Genomic DNA, 5,000 nt, shown 5'->3' with positions numbered 1-5,000 from the left:
CAAGTTGGTCGGTGCACCGCGGCATAGCTAGATGGCTTGTGTGGAGTTTTGTGAAAAAATGAAATTCGTGGTTTTTGAGGTGTGAGGGTTGGAATGGCCTCCAAATGTCCCCAAATGAATACCATGAAATTCTTGGTGCACGAAAGTTTTGAGTTCGGAGGGTTTTGCACATGGCCAAGTTGGTCGGTGCACCGCGGCATAGCTAGATGGCTTGTGTGGAGTTTTGTGAAAAAATGAAATTCGTGGTTTTTGAGATGTGAGGGTTGGAATGGCCTCCAAATGTCCCCAAATGAATACCATGAAATTCTTGGTGCACGAAAGTTTTGAGTTCGGAGGGTTTTGCACATGGCCAAGTTGGTCGGTGCACCGCGGCATAGCTAGATGGCTTGTGTGGAGTTTTGTGAAAAAATGAAATTCGTGGTTTTTGAGATGTGAGGGTTGGAATGGCCTCCAAATGTCCCCAAATGAATACCATGAAATTCTTGGTGCACGAAAGTTTTGAGTTCGGAGGGTTTTGCACATGGCCAAGTTGGTCGGTGCACCGCGGCATAGCTAGATGGCTTGTGTGGAGTTTTGTGAAAAAATGAAATTCGTGGTTTTTGAGATGTGAGGGTTGGAATGGCCTCCAAATGTCCCCAAATGAATACCATGAAATTCTTGGTGCACGAAAGTTTTGAGTTCGGAGGGTTTTGCACATGGCCAAGGTTGGCGGTGCACCGCGGCATAGCTAAATGGCTTGGTGGGGAGTTTTGTGAAAAAATGAAATTCGTGGTTTTTGAGATGTGAGGGTTGGAATGGCCTCCAAATGCCCCCAAATGAATACCATGAAATTCTTGGTGCACGAAAGTTTTGAGTTCGGAGGGTTTTGCACATGGCCAAGGTTGGCGGTGCACCACGGCATAGCTAGATGGCTTGGTGGGGAGATTTGTGAAAAAATGAAATTCGTGGTTTTTGAGATGTGAGGGTTGGAAAGGCCTCCAAATGCCCCCAAATGAGTACTGTAAAAGTGTTGGTGCACAAAAGTTTTGAATTGGATGCATTTTGCACTTGGCCAAGTTGGTCGGTGCACCGCGACTAGATAGGTTGGTGCCAAAATTTGTCAAATTTAAGACCTTGGCCAAACTGAATGAAATTTTGTGGGGAGGTTCCTGATATTGTTTAGTGGTGGACTGGAAAAAATGAGGTCGAAATTCGAAGTCTACATGTGCTTTTCTATTTTTCCCGATTTTACACATACCCGGTAAGTAAAAAAAATAAAAAAAATAGTTCCCCTTCGAGAAAAATTATGAAATTTGGTGAGCAAGGAGATACCATTATTCTACGAATTACTGCAAAAAATCGCATCAAAATTCGAAGTATAGCCCGAGATATGGACTTATGTCTGCTCAAAAAAAGTGTATCTACTTGTACAATTTTGCCTTTTGCATATTAACCTCTTATAGGGGGGGAGTGCTCCTTGAGCCGGCCAGCTCCACACTGGCAGGTTTTAAAGGGAGCTTGATGAGGCCTCCCCCCTCACGTGGTGCGTGCGTTAGCATGTTTATCATGGCACAACTAGCCTCTTCATAGTTGTTGAGCTTTATTAATACCAACACACGGTCGTCACTGATCGTTGGTTAGCTCGGCAGCTAGTCCCTCGGATATTGTGGAAAGTTATTTTCATGCCTAGCGATGCTTGACCCTGCGTCACTTGATGTTTCCATTTGCTTGCTTGCCCATGGTAGGTGGGGGGTGGACCGTCTTGTGGTGTGGTGTCTTGCGAACGTGAGGGTGTGTGAGTTGTAATCGAGATGCACTTGCTGGCTGGCTCCATGCCTTGCGTATCGAACGGTCAAGCATGCATCTCTTCCATTTTCACCCGTTGCCTTGGGTGATATTGGTTGATCAGTCCCTGTGTTGCCTACCCACTAGACGGTACTTCTGTGGTTGCTTCGAATTCTATCTTTCCATCACGAAGAGGTGTTGGAGGATCCTAATGTCACGCACGTGTTCCATCTAGTGAAACATCTCAGTGATGCACGTGTTGTGGCTAGTTCTTTTGGATGCTGGGCATTATATGAACTCGGGTTTACTTTAGCGACCCAGTCAACATAATTCGGTTGTGTCCCTTGATTGAGACGTTGTCCTTGAACTTGTTGTGAACAATATCGTTCTTCCACAACCCGTCGTCTTGAGTGCGATGGAAGGCAAATAAGATGTGCTTTGGCATGTCATGCACGTACTCGATTGCGGGAAGTGTGAGAAAGTGTTGTTGACAACCCGTGGGAAATGGAATGTGGCAAATCGTGATGAGCTCTTCGTGGATCTGCGAAGAAGACGACCTTTGGGCCTGTTGGAAACGAGGGAGGCGATGTTGAACTGCGAAGAAGATGGACTTTTGGGTTGTTTGAATCAATGGGAGGCCACGCGAGAACTCCGAATACTATGGACTCTTGGGTTGTTGGAAGCAACGGGAGGCCCCGCTAGAACTCCGAATACTACGGACTCTTGGGTTGTTGGAAGCAAGGGGAGGCCCCGCTAGAACTCCGAATACTATGGACTCTTGGGTTGTTGGAAGCAAGGGGAGGTCCCGCTAGAACTCCGAATACTACGGACTCTTGGGTTGTTGGAAGCAAGGGGAGGCCCCGCTAGAACTCCGAATACTATGGACTCTTGGGTTGTTGGAAGCAAGGGGAGGTCCCGCTAGAACTCCGAATACTACGGACTCTTGGGTTGTTGGAAGCAAGGGGAGGCCCCGCTAGAACTCCGAATACTATGGACTCTTGGGTTGTTGGAAGCAAGGGGAGGCCCCGCTAGAACTCCGAATACTATGGACTCTTGGGTTGTTGGCAACGACAACTTGGGGGGATGACACTGGAAAAGAGTGAACTAGGCCAAACTGCGAACAAGGCAACTTGGGGGGATGACACTGGAAAAGAGTGAACTAGGCCAAACTGCGAACAAGGCAACTTGGGGGGATGATGCTGGAAAAGAGTGAACTAGACCGAACTGCGAACAAGGCAACTTGGGGGGATGACGCTGGAAAAGAGTGAACTAGGCCGAACTGCGAACAAGACAACTTGGGGGGATGATGCTGGAAAAGAGTGAACTAGGCCGAACTGCGCCCAAGGCAACTTGGGGGGATGACGCCACACAAGCCATCTAGCTATGCCGCGGTGCACCGACCAACTTGGCCATGTGCAAAACCCTCCGAACTCAAAACTTTCGTGCACCAAGAATTTCATGATATTCATTTGGGGGCATTTGGAGGCCATTCCAACCCTCACACCTCAAAAACCACGAATTTCATTTTTTCACAAATCTCCCCACCAAGCCAGTTTTGTGAAAAAATGAAATTCGTGGTTTTTGAGGTGTGAGGGTTGGAATGGCCTCCAAATGCCCCCAAATGAATACCATGAAATTCTTGGTGCACGAAAGTTTTGAGTTCGGAGGGTTTTGCACATGGCCAAGTTGGTCGGTGCACCGCGGCATAGCTAGAAGGCTTGGTGGGAGTTTTGTGAAAAAATGAAATTCGTGGTTTTTGAGGTGTGAGGGTTGGAATGGCCTCCAAATGTCCCCAAATGAATACCATGAAATTCTTGGTGCACGAAAGTTTTGAGTTCGGAGGGTTTTGCACATGGCCAAGTTGGTCGGTGCACCGCGGCATAGCTAGATGGCTTGTGTGGAGTTTTGTGAAAAAATGAAATTCGTGGTTTTTGAGGTGTGAGGGTTGGAATGGCCTCCAAATGTCCCCAAATGAATACCATGAAATTCTTGGTGCACGAAAGTTTTGAGTTCGGAGGGTTTTGCACATGGCCAAGTTGGTCGGTGCACCGCGGCATAGCTAGATGGCTTGTGTGGAGTTTTGTGAAAAAATGAAATTCGTGGTTTTTGAGATGTGAGGGTTGGAATGGCCTCCAAATGTCCCCAAATGAATACCATGAAATTCTTGGTGCACGAAAGTTTTGAGTTCGGAGGGTTTTGCACATGGCCAAGTTGGTCGGTGCACCGCGGCATAGCTAGATGGCTTGTGTGGAGTTTTGTGAAAAAATGAAATTCGTGGTTTTTGAGATGTGAGGGTTGGAATGGCCTCCAAATGTCCCCAAATGAATACCATGAAATTCTTGGTGCACGAAAGTTTTGAGTTCGGAGGGTTTTGCACATGGCCAAGTTGGTCGGTGCACCGCGGCATAGCTAGATGGCTTGTGTGGAGTTTTGTGAAAAAATGAAATTCGTGGTTTTTGAGATGTGAGGGTTGGAATGGCCTCCAAATGTCCCCAAATGAATACCATGAAATTCTTGGTGCACGAAAGTTTTGAGTTCGGAGGGTTTTGCACATGGCCAAGGTTGGCGGTGCACCGCGGCATAGCTAAATGGCTTGGTGGGGAGTTTTGTGAAAAAATGAAATTCGTGGTTTTTGAGATGTGAGGGTTGGAATGGCCTCCAAATGCCCCCAAATGAATACCATGTAATTCTTGGTGCACGAAAGTTTTGAGTTCGGAGGGTTTTGCACATGGCCAAGGTTGGCGGTGCACCACGGCATAGCTAGATGGCTTGGTGGGGAGATTTGTGAAAAAATGAAATTCGTGGTTTTTGAGATGTGAGGGTTGGAAAGGCCTCCAAATGCCCCCAAATGAGTACTGTAAAAGTGTTGGTGCACAAAAGTTTTGAATTGGATGCATTTTGCACTTGGCCAAGTTGGTCGGTGCACCGCGACTAGATAGGTTGGTGCCAAAATTTGTCAAATTTAAGACCTTGGCCAAACTGAATGAAATTTTGTGGGGAGGTTCCTGATATTGTTTAGTGGTGGACTGGAAAAAATGAGGTCGAAATTCGAAGTCTACATGTGCTTTTCTATTTTTCCCGATTTTACACATACCCGGTAAGTAAAAAAAATAAAAAAAATAGTTCCCCTTCGAGAAAAATTATGAAATTTGGTGAGCAAGGAGATACCATTATTCTACGAATTACTGCAAAAAATCGCATCAAAATTCGAAGTATAGCCCGAGATATGGACTTAT

This window comes from Vigna unguiculata, unplaced genomic scaffold (assembly GCF_037176805.1).
Source record: "Vigna unguiculata cultivar grain cowpea cultivar isolate G323 ecotype 2 unplaced genomic scaffold, ASM3717680v1 ptg000080l, whole genome shotgun sequence".
Classification (NCBI taxonomy): domain Eukaryota; kingdom Viridiplantae; phylum Streptophyta; class Magnoliopsida; order Fabales; family Fabaceae; genus Vigna; species Vigna unguiculata.
This window is presented reverse-complemented; position numbering follows the sequence as displayed.